This window comes from Uloborus diversus, chromosome 1, assembly GCF_026930045.1.
Source record: "Uloborus diversus isolate 005 chromosome 1, Udiv.v.3.1, whole genome shotgun sequence".
Classification (NCBI taxonomy): Eukaryota; Metazoa; Arthropoda; class Arachnida; order Araneae; family Uloboridae; genus Uloborus; species Uloborus diversus.
Genome location: NC_072731.1, coordinates 179,891,045 through 179,905,742, shown reverse-complemented (window position 1 = coordinate 179,905,742; position 14,698 = coordinate 179,891,045).

The following is a 14,698-nucleotide window of genomic DNA, read 5'->3' as shown; positions in this document are numbered from 1 at the left end:
TGTCGACGACCCAGGGGGGTGACGACATGTGGTTTCATAATCACTATAGTGCCTGTGACGTTAATCAGAAATCATTTTGCGTCAGGTCTTCCATGCATGCTCAAAACCCCCTTCCGATCCTGAACTATACTGCAAATCGTGTTCGAGCATACTACTGTCATTTTGTTTTTCAACGCGTTAACAGTACTTAAAAAGTTTTAACAAACTGAATAATGATATTTAGGACTTTATTTGAAAAAAAAAAAATCAAACAATTTTGATTTAGAATTTATTTTGGTTAAGGGGTCTAAGGACCCTTAACCTTCAAAATTAACGACTTTCTGGAAAAAATATATGTTATGCATAATTTGATTCTGAACACTTTGATACCTTATTTTTAACTATACGCCAAACACTTTTCAAGTTATTGTAAAAATGCGTAAACTTTCCCCATAGAGATTTATGTTAATAGCAGCTGTTTAAGCCTATTTTTCTCAGGTACCGGTTTCTTCGGTTTTCTCGTTTTGCGCGCATGATATCTCACAAAGTTTCTTATATATTTCCGTAAAACTTTTTATACATGTTTGTCTGGTATATATTTATGATCTGAACCTAAACTTTAACTAAAAATGAAAGGTAATATTAAAAAATATATATATTTTTACCCACAATTTTGGAAATTTTTGATTATGACTTGTAAAATTTCAAAAAATAAATAGATAATTTTAAAAAATTAAACAAATTTAGGTTCAGGTCATAAATATAAACCAGACAAACAGGTATGAAAAGTTTTACGGAAATATATAATAAACTTTCTGAGATATTATGCGCGCAAAACGAGAAAACCGAAGAAACCGGCACCTGAGAAAAAGAGGCTTAAACAGCTGCTGTTAACATAAATCTCTATGGGGAAAGTTTACGTATTTTTACAATAACTTGAAAAGTTTTTGGCGTATGGTAATAAATAAGGTATCAAATTGTTCAGAATTAAAATATGCATAACATATATTTTTTCCAGAAAGTCGAAAATTTTGAAGGTTAAGGGTCCTTAGACCCCTTAAAAAAAGTTTGTTTTGCGCATTTTATTCTAAACTTTTGCTTGTTTGCGAAAAATGGAATTTTACTCAGGAAACCAACAAAGATAGGTCCATAATCATATTTAGCTTTTATGAAGCCCTTGTTTTGTTGCGTCGATTGCCACTTTGTTCAGTGTTTTATCTCAAATAGTTCGCGAGTTATGAGTGTTTCAGCAAACGGCTCCCCCACTGCTTTCCCCCCTCCCCCGGGGTTGTCGACCGCCCAGGGGGGCGACGACATGTGGTTTCATAATCACCATCATGCCTGTAACAATAATCAGAAATAATATTGCGTCAGCCTTTCCATGCATGCTCAACCCCCTTCAGATCCCGGTCTATGTATAGTACTAGAATAGAATATTCAATTGGCTGAAACATTTTATTTTTAATTCCATCCCCTTTTAGTTTACAGGGTCTAAAAATGTCATTTTTCTCAATTTTCTGATCTTTGAGGAGCTATGATTTATAAAGGGTAAACAAACACACAATTACAGCTATATTTTCTCATTAGTGTGACTCCCAGTGATTAGTTTTTGCCATATTTCACTTATTACGTCACCAAAGGTAGCTTAAAATTGAGTCTTTATAACTTTAATTTCAAAAAATCTTTAGAGGAAATTCCATGAACCCGCGTCCACTATTATTTTCAAAAATTATCTAAACTTTTTTTTTCCCTCCCGATCCCCGCCTCTTCCGAACACTTTGAAGATCATCTAAAATTTCAAAAATTTTCCACTGAAAAGTCCCCAAACTCATCCCGTCACCCAGCACTATTATCCCCAGCACTTTATATCAAATGCATTAAAGGTTGTTCAAATGCACATTTAAAGTTTTTATTAAAATTTTTTCTAAAAGGTGAAAGATCTCTAACGCCCCACTTCCCACTTTCACATCATAACTTATCGTCTAAAATTTCGTTTTCAGGAACTTAAGTTTGAAAACTTTCCTGGGGCGTGACCCTGATTTCCTCCCACCTTTTTGAAAATCTTCTAAGATTCGTTTTTAAGATTGATTGCGACGCGGGGGGGGGGGGGGGAGTCCCCGAACTCATCCCGTTCTGTAACATTAAAGATAAGATACAATTACGTACTTCAGTTTCGAAAACTTTCCGGGGCAAGTTCCAAATGCCATTACTTCCCATTAAATCGCCTTAGATGGCCTAAAATTGCATTTCCAACGCTTCAATTTCTAAAAATTTTTGGGGGATCCCCCCCCCCCATTTGAAAATCATCGAATGAAAACAAAGAAAGAAATCGATCCCTCATTTTGTGAACCCACAAGGGAGTTGCTAAGCCTCTGGGAATGTCTGGGGCAGGGAGGGATTCGATTTCAATAGAGTTCCGATATGTGAGGTAGGGCGTAATCTCTAGGTTTGGCCTTGGGGCGTAAATAGATGTTAATCCGGCCCTGCTTATAAAGTGACATCTCTCTTTATTCGTAAGCATTCTGTGCTTACATTCCCACCCATCCCTATAAGAAATAATAATTTGGGCAATAGCCTGTTAAATCTAACAGTTTACGAACTTTCTAAAAGAAAAATAAATGTATCCGTTTTAAAGGGAAAACGAAATTATTTTCGTAACTTAAACTAGATGAGTTCACATGCACTTCTCAGGTTCGAGTGATAAAAATGTTTCATTGCTTATCTGTTTGATAAGCGACACGACATCTCGGAACTTTGGATATCTATATTTAAATGAGTTTTGTCCGGTGAGTTAAAATCTCACAGGATGCATGTATGCTAATCAGGAAAAGCACGAAAACAGTCATTGATATGGAATAGTTCCTCAGATTTTGTTTATGCGTTGAACTCGACATCTAGATTAATGGTCATGGTCAAGCTAAATGTAGTCGTGCCATTTTGGAATCGCGTGTATTCCGTTCGTCCGGTTTTCTTGATCGGTCAATCTCGCAGTGTCGGATTGAGGGAGAGCTTGTAGGACATAGTGGAGAAATTAATTTTGAAAATGGCATTGTTTTTAGAGAGAACACTGCATTTTACAACGGTATTTGGATTAAAATGTTATTCTTGATTTTCTGTGATATATCTGGACTTGAATAGAAAGAGGAAAATAAACATTTTTCCAAAATAATGTTTTTTATAAAGTGACTGAAACTCTCACTTGTGTCAGACAATTGATACAGTGAGAAAATAATAGGACTTTGCTTTTCAAAAAAAAAAAAAAAAAAAGAGAGATCAAGAAAATATCAAATGTTCCAAACCTGTCTGTATTTCACAAGATGTTTATAAATATTCCATAAAAACTGCACAGCATTTAACACTTCTTTCACCGTTCGATCATGCAAGGTTCATAAATAGCTTTCATCGCTGAACAAAATGTACCGAGTCGGACTAATCCATGGGTGTTTGTGATCCGAAAAATTTGAGCTGAATACACATCTTAAAACTGAAAAATTATTTAAAAAAAAAAAAACTTTTTTTTTAAAAATAAAAAAGATTTTTTTTTTAATGATTTTTGTTTGCATATTTGAAGAGTTATGGGGAAGAGGGGGGCTAGCTTCCTTTAATTTCCGAAAATTTCACTCTTGAGAAAATTTTACTTGAGTCCACTCTCTCCACTGTGACTAATCCCGGGCACCAGGTCGCCGGCCGGCTTAAAAGTTACCTTGGCGACTAGTTCTTTCAGAGTTAGGATCTTTCAGCAACCATGTTGCTTGAAGTTTCCTGTTAACGCTGAGTAATAAGAGTCAGTAATTTGACAAAATCTTTAATACATACTTCCTAAGATTTTCCCCTTTTTTTTTCTTTTTCAGTCTTTGAACATGCAAAATGTTTGAATAGACTCTTCGTTTTGCCTTCACTGCCAGTGAAAAGGATTTTGATTCTGTCAAAACACTTCAGCAGAAATAAGACTAACATAGTGTTGAATATAACAACTCAAGTGCTAGACATTCATTTTTAATTGCCAGAAAAGTTCCTCCAACACTTGAAGTGTATACTAATGTTACAAATCCCGTTACTAGATATGAATTCTCGAATTTAATCTTGAACCTTAAATGTGGTATGAATGAATTTGATAACATTCTAACGGATAAAAAAAATTCTCCCCGCAAGCGATTAATTATAAATCGAAGCCTCGAGTCAATAATAAACATTAATATTATTATGCGTGATAGGGGGAAAAGTTTTTTTAAAAAAAAGGTTATTTCGTACGTCAGAGTTGCTTCATATCAAGGTCAGTGCTAATAGCATACACAAAAAATCTGGTATGGCTTGATGATTTCGTGCCGTAATTGTTAATAACGGTTTAACTGGCAATTTGAATCTGACGTCAAAGCCAATAGAATGTCGTCTGCAGATAGAAGGCGCCTCTTCTTTGACGTGGATTGTAATTGGCATATTTAATTACAATATAAGTATTTATCTGAAATATTCATTAGGCGCCTCTTTTCATATTTGACCTCTGGGTTTGCTAAAATATAGAAAAGAAAGGCTACTTTGGAAAATGGGAAAGGAAAAAAAGTAATTGTTTAGCAAACTGATATAGAAAAATTCGATCAGAATTTGTACTTCACATTTGCTTTTCTAGTTGGCAATATATATATATATATATATATATATATATATATATATATATATATATATATATATATATATATATATATATATATATATATATATATATATATATATATATATATATATATATATATTTTTTTTTTTTTTTAAGTATGACGTGGACACCACATTACTTCTATTTTTTACACCTATGTAAAAGAAATAAGAGCATGCTCTCATGTGCGTGCGTTTAAAGCCATATTTTTTAATGTAAATTTTCAGTTTTTTTTTTTTAAATTCTCAGGCATTTTTCTAGCTATAAAATTGGCTCTTGGGCTAAGATAAAGCTCTCTCAAATTCAAAGTAATATTCAAATTTCAGGAAGAGAAGGAGAAAAAGAATTAATGATGTTTTTGTTGGCGTCTTAAATCTAAATTTACAACAGAAACTAAATGGAACATGGAACGTATTTGAACAGGAACAAAAATACATTATAATAGTGCCTGTAAGTAAGTTTGGCAGACGTCCCGGTTTTCAGACGAAATCCCAGTGTCCCGGCCGGTTAACTTCACGTCCCGGAAAAATATAAATTTGATTAATGACAAAAAGGTATAAAAATAATCAACTGTGACAGATTATTTTGGGTTATTAATTGATCATTTGTAACGCTAACTCGTCAAATTAATACCGGATTAGCTTGTGAGGGTTTTTACAAGATTAAAACCAAAAAAGACTTGTCTTAAAAAGTCCTATAAAATGAAAAGTATATGTAATTATTGTTCATTTTTTTATTCCTCATTCAAAGTGTTTTTTCTCACTAAAATAAATTGTAAATAATTTACATCTCTGAAGTGAAATGCTCAAGTTTTATCTGCTTTTGTCACTTTTTATTACTCCTGTTTTAGGTTCATAATTTCATAATTAGTAACCATTTATTCATAGCATTGAGAATAAATTACCCTATAAAACACTCCAAAAATCAACCAGAGGTTTGTAACCTCTTAAATACTAGCGACGCTGGGGGTGGGTGGAGGGAGGGGGGAGAGAGAGACATTCGGGTGTCCCGGTTGAACATTTCAGAAATCTGTCAAGCCTACCTTAAAGTAAGCAACCCCCAAGTTATTGGAAACCGAAACAGAAAAGACAGTTTTGCAAAGATTCACAATAGAAAATTCAACGATGTTTAAACAATGGTTTTTATAGGAATCTCGCTAAATTTCTACAGCATTGCCAAACGGGCATTGGACTCGGCATCTCATTTTTATCGCTAACCTTCTACGGCTCACCTTTTTTTTGAGTTATGTTTTTTAGATACGTACGTACACGCATACAGACGCCACGAGAACAGCTGTTATAATTAACTTGGGAGCTGTTATTTCGGCTGTTCATACGTACGTACAAAGAAACGTCAAAATCATTCAAGAGTTACGATTAAATCGGGAATTTATGCTAAAATTTGAATTAAAACATTTGCATGAATTCAATATTTCGTAGGTACAAGTAAGTAAAATATTCTGTTAAAATTTGGTATATTCATTAAAAATAGAAATTTCGAAGTTTTCCTTCTTGATCCAAATTCAGGTCTAATTACAACTAGTGATGTGTCGGTTCGTTAAAAATGTAGATCCACGAATATGGATTACTAATGTCTACATCCACGAATACGGACCTCAACTTTGAAAAAGAAATAAAAAGTAACTTAATAGTAGGGTAACGGCACCAGTAACAGACATGCTAAAGACATCGCTCTCCGGTTAACTCAATTTTCTGACCCTTTAAATGTAATTAGATTTTTAAAACTATTTTTCTCCCATGCAACAACATCTCATCTAACGTTTGGCTGCTTCTAGATCCTCTGAATTAGTCAATTCTATTTTTATTTGCTAAATTTCGAAGAAAGCTCCCAACGCCAGTAACAGACACCGAAAAATCTGATGATACCCAGTAGCAGACAGGCTAAAAGGATGAGTAATAGACAAAATTTCATTTTTCTCTTAAAAATTTGAAAACGTTCTTTGTTTCTAGTACAAATTCAAATGAATAATAACTGAGTATCTACCCAACTAGAAAATTTTCGTCACAAAAAAAAAGAAGGAATTTTTGTCATTTTAAATGTAAGTTCTGTTTTTCGCAATCACAAGCATGTGTGTGTATGTATGTAGGCGTGTGTGTCTTTGTGTAGGCGTGTGCGTGTGTGTCTTTGTGTAGGCGTGTGCGTGTGTATGTACGCGCGCGTTTGTGTGTGTGTGTGTAGGCGAGTGTATATGTATGCAATAGTGTGTAGGAATTCATGTGCGTAGGTATGCCTGTGTATGTATGCGTGTGTGTTTGTGTGTGTAGGATATGAACGCAACCTGTAGACGGTTTTCGCTAGAGAAGCAGCATCGGGAGGGGCCGGGCGACGGAGGTGCTGCAGAGGAAGGTGGGGGGAAAAATAAAATCATAGGAACGTCATATCATTCAAATGTCAAATGAAAAAAGTAAGCAATTCATGATTGCTCAACTGAATTCAGCCTTTGAGCTTTTACCCATGGCTGAAACACATTGGCCAAAAATTTAAACTACGTCTTGCTTGTTATCCACCCTGAATCTGACTTTTCTAATCCTCTGGGATTCTTACGTATTTATGGATCACTGTTGGTGGTAGAAAATACCCAGCAGCGTTTGCAATGAATAAAACTGTGATACATTCTTTTTCATCATTGTTCACAACTTTGGTATACATTTTTGTTACCTTTCATTGCAAGCACTCGGGATACCTTTGGGTTGAGAAAAAAAGTTTCGTCGCAATTAAAAATTTAATTTAGATTTTTTAAAGTGCCAAGAAGATTGTTGTCTTTTAAATAGTCGTAAAAGGTCTTGAACCAGTTGCCTAGGCTTTCTGTCATTACTTTTGAACGGGACAATGTAAAGTTTTCACTGATCCTATGAGCGACTGAAGGGTTTCGTTAAGGAAAACCACTGTACCATGATTTCCCAGGTCTTCCATCAGTAAAAGAATTATTTTCCGCCAGTTCCTCTAAGAGCAGCTGCACACAGTCTAAAAATTCTTCTTTTGATATCGGAAACCATGCTTTAGATGATGAAGCTATCCAGAGTAAGTGTATTTTCTCATCATCCTTTGAAAGCAGTTGATCTGGACCTATCCTTCTTATGTTAGGATAAACCTCTTTCACTTTGCTCAAAAGTGTAACTCGTGGGGCTCTATTTTTCCTTTCTGAAGCGGCAACACTCATACCATTACTATTTACATCCAATAAGGCAGTTTGCATCTGTTCTTCACTGTATGAGAATTTCCTGGCAGGGAGGGGGGGGGGGGGCATCCTGAACAGAAAAAAAGAAATTTATTCACTATTCTGAGGTTCCAAAAAATATGGCATGAATAACAGACGCTCTTTTGGACCAGTAACAGACAACCTGTCTGACACTAGTCACGTTGTTCGATTTTCAATATAGAACCTGTAAGCACAATCAAATCAATGAATAACCTCATCTGAAGCGAAAAAAAAAAGATAAAAATGAAAAAGTCTTCAAGGACCAATAACAGACATGGGTGTCTGTTACTAGAAAAGCGAGATTTCTGGGGATGAGTAACAGACATAGATAAAACTCACATTAGAAGTGATTGTACGTGGAAAACAATGAGAAAACTTAAAAGAGCATAGTTCAAACATTAAAAATACCTCCAGCATGCACTCATGTCGACATTTTACAATGCAAAATGATGGTTGAAAACATTCACCTTCTTAACGTAACCAGCTAGCTGCAGCATGAAATACCAGCTAACCTCGAGGCAGCTATTCATTAACTTCCACTACTGCCTTATAAATACATACTGACTCATGAAATTCACTCTGATAACTAGATGACTGCACCGTATTCATTGGCCACAGCAACATCAGTTTAACCCGCCTAAAATTCTTATTATTTTAATCCTAATTTATGCCTGTCTGTTACTGAACCCTTGTCTGTTACTGGTGCCGTCACCCTAAAATGAGTTGTTCCTTAAAGTTTTTACTAAAAGGCGTAAAACAGAAAAGTTACTTTTTGAAGATAACCCCAATATTTTTGCAATGACAAAACAAGTAGTAGGTTTTGAAAGCTAAGGTTCCAATGTTAATGAAACATATATCATTTGCTGAGAAATAATAATTTGAATCAGTGAAAAAATTAAGTATACAATTTAAATCCACGAAAAAGTAGCCATTTTGTCTCGCACGTGAAGGTTAAGAAGCATTAAGAAGTTTAATAATTTTAAAAAGGAATGAGGAAATTTTTTACTTAATAAATCGCACATACATGTGTGTTTAAGCAACAAGATATTGTTCAATGCCGATTTAAATTTATCATTTTTAATCTAATGTATGAGGCGTTACTTGCGAGACGAAATGACCACTTTCCGTGAAATGTCCCCCCTCCCCCTTCATGAAAATAAAGAACTTTATGTGAATAATACGAGCATTTAGTTTTAATTCATTATTTCCATGATATTTCTGAATTACTAAATTTGTTCTTTATAAAAGCTGTTTTTTTTTTTTTGATAATAAGATAGGTTGAACATTGTAGAAATGTAGTTTGCAGTTATTAAGTTCAGATAAGAATAATTAACATTAGGAATGTATGTAATTAACAAGCGCATGAACTAAATTCACTTTTCATACTTAAAACAACTTTCCGATTTTATTATTTTTATAACTAAAATTATTTTTTTAGTCAGCACATCCATAATATTCATATTCTAAATAGCAATCCCACATTAAATCACATTTAAAATGTTTCGGTTTGAAAAAAAAAAAAAAAACTGTATAAAAGATATTAAGGGCCCATTCCTTAATTACGTAAAGATGAATTTGGCAATTTTTGACCCCCTCCCCCATATAAGGGTATATAAGATATTTCAAGGACCCCCCCCCCCTCGTGCTATTCTTACGTAAGATTTCATTTCGTTTTCCAAAATAATAAAATAACAAATCCACGAATCTTGTATCACTGGAATCGTCATTAAATTTACTATAATTAAATGAAACTTTATTGTATCAAAAGAAATATTTACTAAAAAGTTAGAATCTAGACTAAATGTTTTTTCGATATATATTTTTTTTTAATATGATGCGACACTAATTTAAAATAAAACATGCCATACATAGTGCGTTTTTTTAAATTTTATTTTACACCATTCATTCTTGGTAATACAAATAAAAAACAGCTCATCCTAATAAGTTTTTTATCTTCCAAACGCAAATGAAATATGATCCCTGCCAAACCACTTGACCGCGCTATTTCTAATGTAAAATATCGACTTGAAAAATATTACGTAAGAATGGGTTTGACCCCCCCCCTCCCCAAGTAAGGGTATGTAGAGATTTTTCCAACCACCCCTCCCCCTTGGGACCCTTACGTAATTAATGAATGGCCCCTAAGATATTTCTCGAAGAGATTCAGGAATATTTGGGAAATGCCTTTGCCTAATAATAAAGTTTTAAAATAAAATGTTCTTCCATTTACAGTACAGAATATGATATCTTCAAGAAACTTAAATGTTTTGAAAAAAAAAAAAACAATCAATGAGAAACATTGTACAACTCAATATATCTTCACAGTGAACTTATAGAGAGACAATATTAGCATTTTGTAGTCCGAGATGGCGTCTACCGATCATACAGGAAAAAACATTTTTTCTCTTGCTAAACAAACTTATTAAATTAGTAGCTAGTTTTCCCTCGTGTTGGAGGAGAAGGCATCTATTGTAATTCTTATCTACCCTTTTCCCTTTTGTCCCTTTCGAAGACTACCCAGTCTGACACTTATTCTCTTAGGGGTTTGGGCGAGTTTTGGGGTGAATCCTACTGAATAACTACACCATTTAAATAGTGTTATAATCGATATATACATAGGACAAATCATAAATTCAAAAGCAGAATAGAAGGATCAACAGTCGGATCCCATTCATATTTTACGGTGTACCTTAATTGGTCAAAAAGGAATGGGCCCCGACTGTTGATCTTTCTATTCTGCTTTTGAATTTATAATTTGTCTTATGTGTGTATAGATTATAAAACTATTTCAATGTTGTAGTTATTCAGTAGAATTCAATAACATTTTAAACTGCTGGGCTTATATATATATATATATATATATATATATATATTAGTTTTTTGGTTTTTACGCAATCGGGTTTTTTGTTTTTATGTAATAATTTTTTATCTTAGCACATCTCACGTAGTTTCAGGTTGAGCTTACATTTTAACAGGATATTCAATTTTACACAGGTATAAATTGATTTTTTTGTTCACGACTTACTACTACGAATTTATACAGATTTTCTCGTGAGGAGATGCATCAACTTTTACCAGGACCTGGCCATTACTTTTGGCTTAACCAGGCCATTCGCATACGAAGCGGAAACAAAAATATGACAAAAGAGTTTTCGTTGCTAGATACAAAGTTTTTTTTTTATTTATAACTAAAACCGAATGAATTAGGAATTAATCAGGATCGAATAAATAGTTTATTATGAGGATGGAATGAGTATAAAAAACTCAAAAATGTATTTCGTCAATTTCGACGTTTATATTTTCAGTCAAAAATAAAACAAAAATTCTTATTATCGCAATCAGTAAATTCAAAACACACATAGTCAGAGACAATGGAAAAATCGATTAAAAACAATGTTGGGTATTTTCTTTTTGCATCTAGTTCATAGAATTAATTTCTAATTGTTTCACCAAAATGAATTTTCCATTACAATCCTAATTTATTCCACTTCATATTTTATCAGCGATCATTGACCCTTAAATTTAAATCCTCACGCCCAATTGATTTTCTCGGTTCCTTTGAAAATGTATTAGGATGGTTTGTGAGAGTCGAAAAAGCTTAAAGATTCGTCTGGCAACTGTCTGAAGGGTTCATCACACTCTGCAAGATCAAACACAGGAAACCCAGACAAATGCATTCAGTGTTATTTACCAGATTCTACAGAATATCTTATCGACTTTCAACTTCTAATAATAGAAAGCGTAAATGATACTTTAGTTGCGTCTTCTTTTTTTTTTCTTCCTAGCTAAGAGTAAAGTTTTAGGATTGTAAGAGATTCAGATATTAATTTATTCATTCCTGTTTAATATCGGAATTATTTAATATTCCATTAAAAGTTTTAGAACTAACGTCGGGGCAATATACTTTTGCAAACTAATCAGAGCTCTAATATTTAAAATATTATGTATCAGCATGTTTTTTTTTTTTTTTATTCTTTTGCTTGAAAATTTTATTTAGATCAAAAAGTACGATGGCAAAATCTTGTCTTTGTCTTTGTTGTTTTTATTCAACGTACTTCGCTGAATAAAAAGCAGGGTTTTTTTTTTCTTTTTTCTTTTTTTTTTAACAATGGTTGAATAGTTGTTGATAAGGTTGCAGGGAAAAAGAAGTTTTCCTTCTTCTTTTTATTATTTTTAAAGTTTTAACTATAACAGAACCGTGTGACAAAAAAAAAAAAAAAAAAAAAAAAAACCTAGAGGGACTTTAAATAAACCGATTCCAGTAACACTTTTTTTATACCAGCCAGCTAGGTGGAGTTGTGATCATGTGTTAGCTTCTTAAACCCAAGTTCGCGGGCTCATACCTGGCCTCAGTCGGTGCATTTTCAAGATGTAGAGTCGTTAGTGTCCGTGTCGTATGATTATGCGGGATTTTAAAGAACTCTTTAGAATCTATTTTACTTTGTTGATCATGGGTAAGTTTGCAATTTTTTATTGTTAGAGCTCAGGTGGCTCCATCCAGTGGAAAACAGGGCGTCAAATTTCTCAAGCCGTAATAATGTCCACCAATAGTGGTGATACATTAAAAAATTTAAAAAAAAAAAAGATGCTAGCCCGCTAAGGTATGCACCTGACAAGCCAATACGCAATCCAACGCAGACAAAGTTTTCTTCATACATCATATTTATTACTAGAAAAATTAACATTATTTGAAATTATTTAGATTTGTAATGAAATACGGCAATTTATAGTATTAAATACATTATACTTCAAACAAAAAATCTACAATTATTTATCAACTCATTTATTCACAATCAAAATTACCACTTTGAATAACATGACATATAATCACAATGCTTTATTTATTTTATTATTAGTATTTTTATTTTTTGCATAAAAGGAGGCACTGTTAAAAGAAATACTTGTCACCAGCAGAAAAAGTTTTTGAAACACTTCGTTAGCAATAAGTAACGGAAAAGGGTATACTTGTTGAAATTTCCATGAAATGGTACACATGCAATTTTTCTGTTGCATTTGAAATTCTGAATTTTTCTGGAATGCTGCTGATTTTTCCTAGATTTCCGGAATAGTGTAGCCAATGTGTAATAGGAGCCTAGTTGTTTTCTCTACAACGATACCGTTATACCAGTGAAACTAGTTGTACAGAATTCATTCATTACAAGAACTAGGCGAATGCGGGCAAAGAGAAATGGTAAAATATTTTACCTTTTGCCATGCTACCTAACTGGCAGTATTTCAACTACATCGTTAAACATGTATTTTACTTTAATCAAAAAATACTTACCTCAAAAAATCAAAATATATGATAATACTCGCCCATTTTCAAAATTTTACACTCATATTGTAATATTTTGTGGTACTATGTATCAAACGTTTGCTTGCTATTATTAAATGATGAAGTTTGTGTGATTAATATTTCAAGTATTAATGGAAACCTACTGATATTCAATGCAGTATTTATTTTTTTTAAATATTTGACATGTTTTTATTTTAAAACAGTTTTTATTTTTACAACTTCTCCAGTGCATGATGAACAAAGTGAAATTTTTTTATTTCATTCGTTGCTTCTTTCGTTTAAACCAAATTATTTACTCACTCATTCATTAATTAGTTGGCTTGCTTTTCATTAATCTACTTATAAAAACTCATTTATTCACTTATTCATCTTTTTTTATTCATTCATTATTTTATTGAATATTTGTATTTGTTCCCTCATAAATTGATAAGTTTATTTATTGTTTCACTTGGTTATTTATTATGTATTTATTTATTCATTTAGAGAAAAGTATTTTACTTTTCAGTGCTTGACACTATTTTTGACTTAATATACAGTTTATTGGTACTCAAAAAAAAAAAAAAAAAATAGCACTTCATTTTTAAATGTATCTATCTTTAAAAACATTTTGATGCATAATGATTTTAGTCAGACATATTGCTGCAAAGGATCGATCATTTTTCTGGAAAATGCCCCCTTCTCCCATGGTTCTTTCTTTTTTGTTTTGCCTTTAAAAAAATAGGAATAAAAACTCGGATGTTTTAAACGTATTTTAAATTTAAATAGGATTTTTTGAAATGTTTTAACAGACTTCAAGGATTTTAGACAGTGTGTTTTATTTGTAAAAATACACAATATTAAACACTATGAAAACAATCATATTTTAAGTTAATTTCGCAGCAGTAATTATGTTTTAAAATTAGGTATAGAAAGATTTTTATTCTTGAGTACATTACTTCATGTATAGTTCATACTACGGATGCGCCGATCGATCAGATGTAATCGGTAATCTGCTGCTTTGCCAATGATTCAAAATAGGCCAAATTTTGCCGATTAATCGGTGGGGAAAATATTTACACACACACAAACACACACACATTATATATATATATATATATATATATATATATATATATATATATATATATATATATATATATATATATATATATATATATATATATATATATATATATAAATTTATCAACAATAAATGAATGTATTTTTCTACAACATAAGTATAACATGTAGCATGAATTTGCACTGCCCAAAATAAAGACATAAATTATAAAATTTGAGCTTTCAGGACTGTCAGAACAAAAACATTTCTTGATCGTTCTTATAATTTTCTCCTATACTAAAAAATAATTCACTTTATTTCATTATCTCACTTATCATTTGGTTTTAAAAAAAATCATGTACCAACTAGCTTTAAGGGTTTACAAACATTAACGGTTGAAATAATGCTAATTTTGTTAATTTAATTTTTCTGTTTTGAATAAATGCGTATTTTCAATGTTGCAACATACTTCATATACGGCAGTGAAAAGCAAAGGGATGTAAGTGGGCTTTA